Below are 14,745 nucleotides of genomic sequence, written 5' to 3' on the forward strand. Positions count from 1 at the left end.
CAAACATACGTCCCCCAGTTGCAGAGAAACTCACTGAGGAAAATAAGGCCCACACAAGTCAACTTAACTGTGTTAATTCTCCCAGGATAACAGAAGGCAAAGTGAGATTATAGTTTAGCTCCAGTGTTCCTCTTGCCCCATCAAGCTAATATGTACATCTAACAGCCAGAAATTCCCCTCACACCCTGTAGCAAAGCGGGAAACCCTGTTAAAGCGCTTGAGAAGATTTTATTGCCAACAAAGATTTCTCTTCTTTCTTATTTTGAAATTAGTTCATATCTACAAAAAAATTCATTGTTGAGCCGTATATCAGAAAAGCATGCATCTTATCTGTGACAAAGGAGGAAAAATATACAATAGGGAAAAGACAGCCTCTTCAATAAATGGTGCTGGGGAAACTGGACAGCTACATGCAAAAGAATCAAACTGGACTACTTTCTCACACCATATACATGATTAAACTCACAATGGATTAAAGACTTAAATGTAAAATCTAAAACCATAAAAATCCTAGAAGAAAACAAAGGCAGTACGCTCTTTGACATCTAAGATTGACATCTTAGCAATATTTTTGGTATATGTCTCCTCAGGCTAGGGAAACAAAACAAAAATGAACAAATGGGACTCCATCAAACTAAAAAGCCTTTGCACAGTGAAGGAAACTATCATCAAAATGAAAAGGCAGCCTACTGAATGGGAGAAGATATTTGTAAATGATACGTTCAATAAGGGGTTAATACCCAAGGTATACAAAGAACCCATACAACTCAACATCAAAAAACATACAACCTATTAAAAAATGGGCAGAGGACCTGAACAGATATTTCTCCAAAGAAGACATACAGATGGCCAACAAGCACATGAAAAGACGCTCAACATCACTAATCATGAAATGCAAATCAAAACCACAATGAGATATCACCTCACACCTGTCAGAATGGCTATCATCGAAAAGACAACAATTAACAAGTGTTGACGAGGATGTGAACAAAAGGGGAAGCCTTGTGTACTGTTGGTGAGAATGTAAATTGGTACAGCCACTATGGAAAACAGTACGGAGATTACTCAAAAAAGTAAAAATAGAACTACCATACAGTCCAGTAATTCTGCTTCTGGGTATTTATCTGAAGAAATTAAAACAGTAATTTGAAAAGTAACTGAAAAGATATATGCATCCCAGTGTTCACTGCAGCATTAGTTACACTAGCCAAAATACAAAAATGCGACCTAAGTACCATCGATAGATGAATGGATGAAGAAGATGTGGTACATACATATACACACAATGGAATATTACTGAGCCATAAAAGTATGACATCTTGCCATTTGGGACAACATGGATGGACCTTGAGGGTATTATGCTAAGTGAAATAAGTCAGACAGAGAAAGGCAAATGTCACATCATTTCACTTACATGTGGAATCTAAAAAACAAAAGAATACATGTAAGAAAACAGAACAGACTCAGATACAGAGAACAAACAGGTGGCTGCCAGAGGGGAGGAGAGGTTGGCGGATGAGAGAAACAGGTGACGGAGATTAAGAGGTACAAACTTTCAGTTACAAAATAAATGAGTCACAGGTATGAAGTATACAGTCAATAATTATGGAACATTTTTGTATGGTGACACCAAAAAACCCCCCACAAAAACCCAAAATCCAAAAAAGCATTCATCATAACCAAGTTCGGATTATTCTGGGAATGCAAGGATAGTTTAATAATAGAAAATTATTATTGTAATTTACCTTATAACACATTAAAGTAGAAGAAAATGATAATCTCTAAGAGGTGCAGAAAAAAGCACTCCATAGGTGCTTTTTTATTAAAAATGATAGCTATTTAAGATAAAAACTCCTAGCAAAATTAGAATAGTAAGAAACATCTTTAACCTGATAAAAAGCATATACCAAAAACCTCATAGCAACTATATATTCAATGGTAAAATATTAAAGCACACCCTTTAAAAACTGAGGAACATGACAAGGATGCCCACTATATCCATTTCTAATCATTACTGTATTAGAGCTCATGTTCATCAAGGTATGAAAGGGCACAGGGAAAAACCCAAAAGATTTATGGATTGGGATGGAAGAAATAAAGCTGTTGGCATTTGCAGTATTTAGGTACACAGAAAAAACCTCCCCAAATCGATACATAATTAAATTTAATAAAAGTTTAGCAAAGTAGCTGGATGTAAGATCAACAGGCAAAATCAACTGCATTCAACACAACAGCAAAATTAGAAAATGTATTTTAGGGCTTCCCTGGTGGCGCAGTGGTTGAGAGTCTGCCTGCTGATGCAGGGGACACGGGTTCGTGCCCCGGTCCAGGAGGATCCCACGGGCCGCGGAGCGGCTGGGCCCGTGAGCCATGGTTGCTGAGCCTGCGCGACCGGAGTCTGTGCTCCGCAACAGGAGCAGTGAGAGGCCCGCGTACCGAAAAAAAAAAAATAATTTTAAGATACTTTTATAAATAGTATTAAAAATATGAGAAACTTATGAATAAATTTCATAAAAATATGTAAGATTTTTATGGAGAAAATTATAAAACATATTGAAATACACTCAAGAAAATTAAATATCAATAGATGAAGACACCAAGTTTATAGGTAGGAAGACCCAGGATCCTGGGTATGTCAATTTCTCCCTGATCCAATGCAATTCTAATCCACAGTCCAACAGTTTTTTAAAAAACGAAACTTGACACGTTGATTCTAGAAGGCGTTTGGGAGCTCCAAGAAGCTCCTGAAACTTTTCTACACACATATGAAAATCTGATATATGTCAGAACTGATGGGGCTAAGAAAACAGTTCTGTCTTTGGGCAACAGAAATTTGATTTCTACCTCAATAAATATGTAAGACTCTGTTGCAGATGGATTAAACACTTAAGTGCAAAAATCAAAAGTTTTGGAGTGTGACTAAAGAGGGTGACAAGGCAAGCCATAAACTGAGAAAAGATATTTGGATCATATAAAACTGACAAAATTCTAGTGTCCATAATATACAAATTCTTATCAATCAATAAGGAAAAGACTAACGATCCATTAGAAGGGAAAAAAGAGGAAACACGAATGGCCATCATCATATGAAAAATGCTCAATCTCATTAAAATAAGAGAAAGGAAACAAAATTACAATTTAATATTATTTCACAAAATATATAGGCAAAAATAAATGCCTGACAAAACCTAGTGTTGATGAAGATGTGGAAAAATAAGAACTATCCATTGCTGATAAGCGTGCCGATCACTCTGAATGAGGACGTGGACTTCCCTAGTTCAGTTGGATATAGACGGTTCTATATTACAACACAGGAATTTCACTCCTAGGTACACACCCCAGAAAAACTTTTACCCATGCACCAGAAGACATGTACAAGAATGTTCATGGATGCGCTACTTGTAATAGCAACATTAGAAACAACACAGATGTTCACTGACAGAAAAATGGATACATTCACCCAAAGGAATACTACACAGCAGTGAAAATATATAGACTAACATTGATAAATCTTAGAAATAGCATATTGGATAAAAAAGCAAGTCTAAAAGGAATATATACGGTATGACACTATTTCTACAAAGTTTAAAAGCAAACAGGAAAATAAATTATGGAGGGACATATACAAAAAGTTCCAGAGAGGAGTCTCCTGGGTAGAGTGGAGAAGTAGCACACAGGAGCTTCAATGGTTCTGGGGATGTTCTACTTCTCAGGATGTGTGGTGGATTCAGGAGTTATTTGTTTTATTACTAGGTTTCATAACTTACTTAGGAGTTAGATATCTTAGATTTGTATCACATTTTCATATTAAGATAAACTATGCCAAAAGCAAGTTGTAGCACAGGTACAGTGTGATCCTACTATAGAAACTAGAAACATATTAATAAAACAACATTTTATATCATTTATGCATACAAATCTATGTCAATGTCTTTCAGGAAATGAACTGGAAAAATACACCCAAATTCAAGATGGTAGCTGTGCAAGGAACAGGGGAGAACTGGAGGGGGTGAGGGGAGGAAATCTGAACGTAGAGAATGAAGGAGAGTTCAATTTTATTTCTACAGTTTGATTTCTCTTATTTAAAATAAGATGTAGTAAAATAAAATAAAAGAAAATCACAGTTAGCCAAGTTTATGGCCAAGTACTGAAACATGGTGCAAGGGACTGGGGTGCAGCCTCCCTGCCCCATCTGACCACTGATCTTCCTCTCCTGAAGCAGACAGTGAGGCAGACAGAATATTCAGGCCAGATGACAGCAAAACCTTGCCAACAACAGCCCTTGTTGCCAGACAAGCTCACTCATTTAGATGAATAATACACATGGTTACGCCCGGAGCTATAATTAGACGCAATACACATAGATAAGTTTATTAGAAGGAAGGGCTTAAAAGTAAATTATAGGTTTGTACTTACAACATTACTTCAAGGTAGATGAAATTTAGTTTAAAAAATACACAGAGGAGAGCACAGCTATGAAACAGTGTGCAGAGACACATTTCCCAAATTTGAAGATATAATTTGTGAGTCACTTTGAGGAATTTTAAGATGATTTTCCAAGAATGGTCACCACAGTTAGTTATATAATGTCGGCTAATTAAGGAGTCACCAATAGTGCCACCAAAGAAGGACATCAAAAGCACAGGGCAGGAGACACTTCACAAACTGGGCCGTGTCTGCAGATAACGTATATTCCATCTGTGCCCATTCCAAGTTTTATCTGGCTCTCAGTCAGAACTCCAAATTTTATTGCTTCTTTTAGGTCAGTAAGCTGTCCAGGTACTTATTAACAGTGGATTAAATAACTCAGTTAACAGTATCACTCTGAGTTGGTTCATGCTGCCAAAATGTGTCTTTTTGAGAAATTACTAGTAGTGACAACCTATCTGAAAAACAGATGGGTGCTTTATTTTTACTTTTTAATTAAAAAAAATTTTACCGGAGTATAGTTGATTTAAAATGTTGTGTTTTTTTTTTTTAACATCTTTATTGGAGTATAATTGCTTTACAATGGTGTGTTAGTTTCTGCTGTATAACAAAGTGAATCAGCTATCCGTATACATATATCCCCATATCCCATCCCTCTTGAGTCTCCCTCCCACTCTCCCTATCCCACCCCTCTAGGTGGACACAAAGCACCGAGCTGATCTCCCTGTGCTATGCAGCTGCTTCCCACTAGCTATCTATTTTACATATTGTAGTGTATATACGTCCATGCCACTCTCTCACTTCATCCAGGCTTACCCTACCCCCTCCCCGTGTCCTCAAGTCCATTCTCTACATCTGTGTCTTTATTCCTGTCCTGCCCCAAGGTTCTTCAGAACGTTTTTTTTTTTTAAGATTCCATATATATGTGTTAGCATACAGTATTTGTTTTTTCTGTTTCTGACTTACTTCACTCTGTATGACATACTCTAGGTCCATCCACCTCACTAAAATAACTCAATTTTGTTTCTTTTTATGGCTAAGTAATATTCCATTGTATATATGTGCCACATCTTCTTTCTCCATTCATCTGTCGATGGACACTTAGGTTGCTTCCATGTCCTGGCTATTGTAAATAGAGCTGCAATGAACAGTGTGGTACATGGCTCTTTTTGAATTACGGCTTTCTCAGGGTATATGCCCAGTAGTGGGATTGCTGGGTCATATGGTAGTTTTTTAATGAACCTCCATACTGTTCTCCACAGTGGCTGTATCAATTTACATTCCCACCAACAGTGCAAGAGGGTTCCCTTTACTCCACACCCTCTCCAGCATTTCTTGTTTGTAGACTTTTTGATGATGGCCATTCTGACTGGTGTGAGTTGATACCTTATTGTAGTTTTGATTTGCATTCCTCTAATGATTAGTGATGTCGAACATCCTTTCATATGCTTGTTGGCAATCTGTATACCTTCTTTGGAGAAATGTCTATGTAGGTCTTCTGCCCATTTTTAGATTGGGTTGTTTGTTTTTTTGATATTGAGCTGCTTGTATAATTTGGAGATTAATCCTTTGTCAATTGCTTCATTTGCAAATAATTTCTCCCATTCTAAAGGTTGTCTTTTCGTCTTGTTTATGGTTTCCTTTGCTGTGCAAAAGCTTTTAAGTTTCATTAGGTCCCATTTGTTTATTTTTGTTTTTATTTCCATTTCTCTAGGAGGTGGATCAAAAAGGATCTTGCTATGATTTATGTCATGGAGTGTTCTGCCTATGTTTTCCCCTAAGAGTTTTAAAGTGTCCAGCATTACATTTAGGTCTTTAATCTATTTTGAGTTTATTTTTGTGTGTGGTGTTAAGGAGTGTTCTAATTTCATGCTTTTACATGTAGCTGTCCAGTTTTCCCAGCACCACTTATTGAAGAGGTTGTCTCTTCGCCACTGTATATTCTTGCCTCCTTATCAAAAATAAGGCGACCATGTGTGCGTGGGTTTATCTCTGGGCTTTCCTGTTCCATTGATCTACATTTCTGTTTTTGTGCCAGTACCATACTGTCTTGATTACTGTAGCTTTGTAGTATAGTGTGAAGTCCAGGAGACTGATTCCTCCAGCTCTGTTTTTCTTTCTCAACATTGCTTTGGCTATTTGGGGTCTGTTGTGTTTCCATACAAATTGTGAAATTTTTTGTTCTAGTTCTGTGAAAAATGCCATTGGTAGTTTGATAGGGATTGCATTGAATCATTGTAGATTGCTTTGGGTAGTATAATCCTTTTTATAATGTTGATTCTTCCAATCCAAGAACATGGTATATCTCTCCATCTGTTTGTATCATTTTTAATTTCTTTCATCAGTGTATTATAGTTTTCTGCATACAGGTCTTTTGCCTCCTTAGGTAGGTTTATTCCTAGGTACTTTATTCTTTTTGTTGCAATGGTAAATGGGAGTGTTTCCTTAATTTCTCTTTCAGATTTTTCATCATTAGTGTATAGCAATGCAAGAGATTTCTGTACATTAATTTTGTATCCTGCTACTTTACCGAATTCATTGATTAGATCTAGTAGTTTTCTGGTTCCATCTTTAGGATTCTCTATGTACAGTATCATGACATCTGCAAACAGTGACAGCTTTACTTCTTTTCTGATTTGGATTCCTTTTATTTCTTTTTCTTCTCTGATTGCTGTGGCTAAAACCTCCAAAACTATGTTGAATAGTGGTGAGAGTGGACATCCTTCTCTTGTTCCTGATCTCAGAGGAAATGATTTCAGTTTTTCACCATTGAGAACAATGTTGGCTGTGGGTTTGTCATATATGGCCTTTATTATGTTGAGGAAAGTTCCCTCTATGCCTACTTTCTGGAGGGTTTTTATCATAAATGGGTGTTGAATTTTGTCGAAAGCTTTTTCTGCATCTATTGAGATGATCATATGGCTTTTCTCCTTCAGTTTGTTAATATGGTGTATCACATTGATTGATTTGCATATATTGAAGACTCCTTGTATTCCTGGGATAAACTCCACTTGATCATGGTATACGATCCTTTTAATGTGCTGTTGGATTCTGTTTGCTAGTATTTTGTTGAGGATTTTTGTATCTACATTCATCAGTGATATTGGCCTGTAGTAATCTTTTTTTGTAACGTCTTTGTCTGGTTTTGGTATCAGGGCCTCGTAGAATGAGTTTGGGAGTGTTCCTCCCTCTGCTATATTTTGGAAGAGTTTGAGAAGGATAGGTGTTAGCTCTTCTCTAAATGTTTGATAGAATTCGCCTGTGAAGCCATCTGGTCCTGGGCTTTTGTTTGTTGGAAGCTGTTTAATCACAGTTTCAATTTCAGTGCTTGTAATTGGTCTGTTTACATTTTCTATTTCTTCCTGGTTCAGTCTCAGAAGGTTGTGCTTTTCTAAGAATTTGTCCATTTCTTCCAGGTTGTCCATTTTATTGGCATAGAGTTGCTTGTAGTAGTCTCTTATGATCCTTTGTATTTTTGCAGTGTCAGTTGTTACTTCTCCTTTTTCATTTCTAATTCTATTGATTTGACTCTTCTCCCTTTTTTCCTTGATGAGTCTGACTAATGGTTTATCAATTTTATCTTCTCAAAGAACCAGCTTTTTGTTTTATTGATCTTTGCTATCGTTTCCTTCATTTCTTTTTATTTCTGACGTGATCTTTATGATTTCTTTCCTTTGGCTAACTTTGGTTTTTTTTTTGGTTGTTGTTCTTCTTTCTCTAATTGCTTTAGGTGCAAGGTTAGATTGTTAATTTGAGATTTTTCTTGTTTCTTGAGGCAGGATTTTATTGCTATAAACTTCCCTCTTAGAACTGCTTTTGCTGCATCCCACAGGTTTTGGGTCGTCGTGTTTTCATTGTCATTTGTTTCTAGGTATTTTTTGATTTCCTCTTTGATTTCTTCAGTGATCTCTTGGTTATTAAGTAGTGTATTGTTTAGCCTCCATGTGTTTCTATTTTTTTACAGATTTTTTCCTGTAATTGATATCTAGTCTCATAGCATTGTGGTCAGAAAAGATACTTGATATGATTTCAGTTTTCTTAAATTTACCAAGGCTTGATTTGTGACCCAAGATATGATATATCCTGGAGAATGTTCCATGAGCACTTGAGAAGAAAGTGTATTCTGTTGTTTTTGGATGGAATGTCCTATAAATATCAATTGAGTCCATCTTGTTTAATGCATCATTTAAATCTTGTGTTTCCTTATTTTCATTTTGGATGATCTGTCCATTGCCGAAGGAGGGTGTTAAAGTCCCTTAGTATTATTGTGTTACTGTTGATTTCTCCTTTATGGCTGTTAGCATTTGCCTTATGTATTGAGGTGTTCCTATGATGGATGAATAAATATTTACAATTGTTATATCTTTTTCCTGGATTAATCCCTTGATCATTATGTAGTGTTCTCTTTGTCTCTTGCAATAATCTTTATTTTAAAGTCTATTTTGTCTCATATGAGAATTGCTACTCTAGCTATCTTTTGATTTGCATTAGCATGGAATATCTTTTTCCATCCCCTCACTTTCAGTCTGTGTGTGTCCTTAAGTCTGAAGTGGGTCTCTTGTAGACAGCATATATATGGGTCTTGTTTTTGTATCTATTCAGCCAGTGTGTGTCTTTTGGTTGGAGCATTTCAGCCATTTACATTGAAGGTAATCACTGACATGTTTGTTCCTATTACCATTTTCTTAATTGTTTTGGGTTTGTTTTTGTAGGTCTTTTTCTTCTCTTGTGTTTCCTGCCTAGAGAAGTTCCTTTAGCATTTCTTGTAAAGCTCGTTTGGTGGTGCTGAATTCCCTTCGCTTTTGCTTGTCTGTAAAGGTTTTAATTTCTCCGTCGAATCTGAATGAAATCCTTGCTGGGTAGAGTAATCTTGGTTGTAGGTTTTTCCCCTTCATCCCTTTAAATATGTCCTGCCACTCCCTTCTGGCTTGCAGAGTTTCTGCTGAAAGATCAGCTGTTAACCTTATGGGGATTCCCTTGTATGTTATTTGTTGCTTTTCCCTTGCTGCTTTTAATATATTTTCTTTGTATTTAATTTTTGATAGTTTAATTAATATGTGTCTTGGCAATGGTTCTCTTTGGATTTATCCTGTATGGGACTCTCTGTGCTTCCTGAAAGCGAATGACTATTTCCTTTCCCATATTAGGGAAGTTTTCAACTATAATCTCTTCAAATATTTTCTCAGTCCCTTTCTTTTTCTCTTCTTCTTCTGGGACCCCTATAATTCGAATGTTGGTGCATTTAATGTTGTCCCAGAGGTCTCTGACACTGTCCTCAATTCTTTTCATCCTTTTTTCTTTATTCTGCTCTGTGGTCGTTATTTCCGCTATTTTATCTTCCAGGTCACTTTTCCGTTCTTCTGCTTCAGTTATTCTGCTGTTGATTCCTTCTAGAGAATTTTAAATTTCACTTGTATTGTTCACCATTGTTTGTTTGCTCTTTAGTTCTTCTAGGTCCGTGTTAAACATTTCTTGTATTTTCTCCATTCTATTTCCAAGATTTTGGATCATCTTTACTGTGATTACTCTGAATTCTTTTTCAGGTAGACTGCCTATTTCCTCTTCATTTGTTAGGTCTGGTGGGTTTTTATCTTGCTCCTTCATCTGCTGTGTGTTTTTCTGTCTTCTCATTTTGCTTAACTTACTGTGTTTGGGGTCTCCTTTTCGCAGGCTGCAGGTTCGTAGTTCCCATTGTTTTTGGTGTCTGCTCCCAGTGGCTCAGGTTGGTTCAGTGGGTTGTGTAGGCTTCTTGGTGGAGGGGACTGGTGCCTGTGTTCTGGTGGATGAGGCTGAACCTTGTTTTTCTGGTGGGCAGGACCGTGTCCGGTGGTGTGCTTTGGGGTGTCTGTGAACTGTTATGATTTTAGGCAGCCTCTCTGCTAATGGGTGGGGGTGTGTTCCTGTCTTGCTGGTTGATTGGAATGGGGCATCCAGACCTGAAGCTTGTTGGTCATTGAGTGGAGCTGGGTCTTAGCATTGAGACAGAGATCTCCGGGAGAGTTCTCACTGATTGATATCATGTGAGGCCGGCGGGTCTCTGGTGGACCAATGTCCTGAACTCGGCTCTCCCACCTCAGAGTCTCAGGCCTGACACCCGGCCGGAACATCAAGACCCTGCCAGTCACACGGCTCAGAAAAAAATGGAGGGAAAAAGAAAGAAAGATAGAAAAAAATATATATAGTTATTAAAATAAAAAATATCATTAAAATAAAAGAATAAAAAAGTAATAAAAAGAAAAGAGCAACCAAACCAATAAACAAATCCACCAATGATAACAAGCACTAAAAACTATCCTAAAAAAACAAAAACAAAAATGGATAGACAGAACCCTAGGACAAATGGTAAAAACAAACCTATACAGATAAAATCACACAAAGAAGCATACACATACACACTCAACAAAGAGAAAAAGGAAAAAATATATATTTTTTTTAAAAAAGAAGAGAGCAACCAAATCAATAAACAAATCTACCAATGACAATAAGCTCTAAACTAAAATAAACATAAGACCAGAAACAAATTACATGCAGAGAGCAAACCCCGAGTCTACAGTTGCTCCCAAAGTCCACAGCCTCAATTTGGGATGATTCGTTGTCTATTCATGTATTCCACAGATGCAGGTACATCAAATTGATTGTGGAGATGTAATCTGCTGCTCCTGAGGCTGCTGGGAGAGATTTCCCTTTCTCTTCTTTGTTCGCACAGCTCCCGGGGTTCAGCTTTGGATTCGGCCCCGCCTCTGTGTGTAGGTCGCTGGAGGGCGTCTGTTCTTCGCTCAGACAGGACGGGATTAAAGGAGCAGCTGAATCGGGGCTCTGGCTCACTCAGGCCGGGGGGAGGGAGGGGTACGGAATGCGGGGCGAGCCTAAGGGGCAGAGGCCAGCGTGACACTGCATCAGCCTGAGGCACACCGTGCATTCTCCCGGGGAAGTTGTCCCTGGATCACGGGACCCTGGCAGTGGCGGGTTGCACAGGCTCCCGGGAGGGGAGGTGTGGATAGTGACCTGTGCTCGCACACAGGCTTCTTGGTGGCGGCAGCAGCAGCCTTAGCGTCTCATGCCCGTCTCTGGGGTCCGCGCTGATAGCCGTGGCTCGCGCCAGCCTCTGGAGCTCATTTAGGCGGTGCTCTGAATCCCCTCTCCTTGTGCACTCCAGAACAATGGTCTCCTGCCTCTTCGGCAGCTCCAGACTTTTTCCCGGACTCCCTCCCAGCTAGCTGTGGTGCACTAGCCCCCTTCAGGCTGTGTTCACGCCGCCAACCCCAGTCCTCTCCCTGGGGTCTGACCTCCGAAGCCCGAGCCTCAGCTCCCAGCCCCCGCCCGCCCCAGCGGGTGAGCAGACAAGCCTCTCGGGCTGGTGAGTGCTGGTCGGCACTTATCCTCTGTGCGGGAATCTCTCCACTTTGCCCTCCGCCCCCCTGTGGCTGCGCTCTCCTCCGCGGCTCCAAAGTTTCCCCCTGCCCAGCCCCAGTCTCCACCAGTGAAGGGGCTTCCTGGTGTGTGGAAACTTCCTCCTTCACAGCTCCCTCCCAGAGGGTCAGGTCCCATCCCTATTCTTTTGTCTCTGTTTTTCCTTTTTTCTTTTGCCCTACCCAGGTACGTGGGGAGTTTCTTGCCTTTTTGGGAAGTCTGAGGTCTTCTGCCAGCATTCATTAGGTGTTCTGTATTCTACATGTAGATGTTATTTTTGATGTATTTGTGGGGAGGAAGGTGATCTCCATGTCTTATCCTTCGCCATCTTGAAGGTCCCCCCAGAATATTTTTTTAATGTCAGAATTATTTGGGTCTAGGGACTTGCCTGGTGGCGCAGTGGTCGAGAATCTGTCCGCCTGTCAATGCAGGGGACACGGGTTCGATCCCTGGTCCAGGAAGATCCAACATGCCGCGGAGCGACTAAGCCTGTGCGTCACAACTACTGAGCCTGTGTTCTAGAACCCGCGAGCCACAACTACTGAGCCCGTGTGTCACAACTACTGAAGCCCGCGCACCTAGAGCCCATGCTCCACTACAAGAGAAGCTACCTCAATGAGAAGGCTGCGCACCACAACGAAGAGTAGCCCACACTCGCTTCAACTAGAGAAAGCCTGTGTGCAGCAACAAAGATCCGACGCAGCCCAAGATAAATAATAAATAAATAAATTTATTAAAAAAAGAATTATTTACATCTATACCAAATGGAAGAATGGGCTTTTATACACTCTGACTGGCCCAAAAAGTGAGAAGCAGATGCTGCAGACTGTTTTACCCTTTAAACTATCCCTTCTTTCTTCAATTGGTCAAATAGAGGCTGGTGCCAGAGGACACTTGCAGTACAGTGGCGAAGCCCGTGGACAGGCTCTGAGCCAGATTTGCCTGACTCCCAGCCCTCCCACTGAGCATCTGTATGACCCTGGGTAAATAAGTCATCTCTCTATGTTTTAGTTTTCTCATCTGCAAAATGGGGCCGTTACAGCACCGACCCGGAGGACCAGCTGTGAAATTTTAGTGGAACTGCACTCACAGAGCTTGGAAAATGGGTCTATAGCAGTCCAAATGGTAAGCCTCCAAATGTTAGCTGCTATTGGTGTCGCAGTTATGCCTGTGGGTGGCACAAAAGTTCACCAACACACTCAAGAGGTTACTGCCTGGTGGTTTTCTAACAAAGGTTTCAGGATACCAGGACTAGAAAGCAGGCTACCAAGACCTGTGCACAAATAATGGCAATCATCTTTCTCTTCATCATCACCCTGCCATCTAATCTTATGATGTGTATTTAGGGCGAAACTTTGGAAACCATTAGAATTCATAGCTGCCGCTCCCAGGAAACCAAAGTTTGCATTAAATGGAATGTTTATTTACAATCAGGACTTTTAGGTATGAAGTTATTATATTTAGCAACGTTTTCCCACTTGCGATATTCTTAATTTTAATTTTCAGATTTTATTTATTTATTTTTAAAAATTTATTATTGAAGTATAGTTGAGATACAATGTTGTATTATTTTCTGCTGTACAGCAAAATGATTGAGTTATACATATATATACATTCTGTTTCGTATTCTTTTCCATTATGGTTTATCAAAGGATACTGAATGTAGTTCCCTGTGCTATACAGTAGGACCTTGTTTATCCATTCTCTGTATAACAGTTTGCATCTGCTAATCCCAAACTCCCAATCCTTCCCAACCATCCCCCCAGCTCCAGCAACCACAAGTCTCTTCTCTATGTCTGTGAGTCTGTTTCTGTTCTGTAGATAAGTTCATTTGTGTCATATTTTAGATCCCACGTGTAACTGATATCATATGGTGTTTGTTTTTCTCTTTCTGACTTACTTTGCTTAGTATGAGAATCTCTAGGTCCATCCATGTTGCTACAAATGGCACTGCTTCACTCTTTTTTATGGCTGAGTAATATTCCATTGTTTATATGTACCACTTCTTCTTTATCCATTCATCTGTCGATGGACGTTTAGGTTGCTTCCATGTCTTGGCTACTGTACAGAGTGCTGCTGTGAACATAGGGGTGCATGTAACTTTTTGGATTAGAGTTTTGTCCGGGTATATGCCCAGGAGTGGGATTGCTGGATCATACAGCAACTCTATTTTCAGTTCTCTGAGGAACCTCCATACAGTTTTCCATAGTGGCTGCACCAATCAGATTTTTTTTTGCGGGGGGGGGGGGGCACGGTACCACTCAGCTTGCGGGATCTCGGTTCCCCGACCAGGGATTGAACCCAGGCCACTGAAATGAAAGCGCCGAATCCTAATCACTAGATCACCAGGGAACTCCCAGACTTTATTTTTTAAAGAAGAAAAATAAACACAGTTAACAGAGTTAAACTGCAAATAAAAGACAAATCTATTAAAATGCAAATATCAGTTCACAAATTACTAATTGGTTGAAGGGCCAAAGCTGCTGCTTGGAGAAATCCTTTAGAGAATCAGTGTTATAAACTGTTTGGCTTTCAATGCCGTTCTCTACAGTGGAAGAGCCCTTATGTATATATGAAATGTTACACATTTACAATAAAACTGACGAAAAGGAAGGACTAAGTGCTCACTGTATTTAAGATCGTAAGATGCTCTAAATATATCTGAATACTTTGAATGTGCTGCGCCACAGCTGTGACTCTAAGACTGAGAGCTTTGGGCTGTGCCTGCTGCCTTTTCGTTAATGCTGACTCCAAGCCAGGTACAGAGGAAGGATGCCTGGGCTCCCCGGGACAAGGAACCTGCCTTTGGAGAGATTCTCTGATGTGCCAATACTCATCTGAAATCGACGGGACAGGGTAGCAAGGAGAAGACAGTAGCAAGGAGAAGACGGTACAAGGGGACCTCTC

General features: G+C 39.6%; 1 protein-coding gene across 5 annotated transcripts in view; it reads right to left on the minus strand.

Moving 5' to 3' along the window:
- UBE2E2 (ubiquitin conjugating enzyme E2 E2) overlaps positions 1-14,745 on the minus strand; it is a 360,739-nt gene that overhangs the window by 81,226 nt on the left and 264,768 nt on the right. The window lies entirely within an intron of this gene.

Source organism: Tursiops truncatus, chromosome 4 (assembly GCF_011762595.2).
Source record: "Tursiops truncatus isolate mTurTru1 chromosome 4, mTurTru1.mat.Y, whole genome shotgun sequence".
In the NCBI taxonomy this organism is placed as follows: domain Eukaryota; kingdom Metazoa; phylum Chordata; class Mammalia; order Artiodactyla; family Delphinidae; genus Tursiops; species Tursiops truncatus.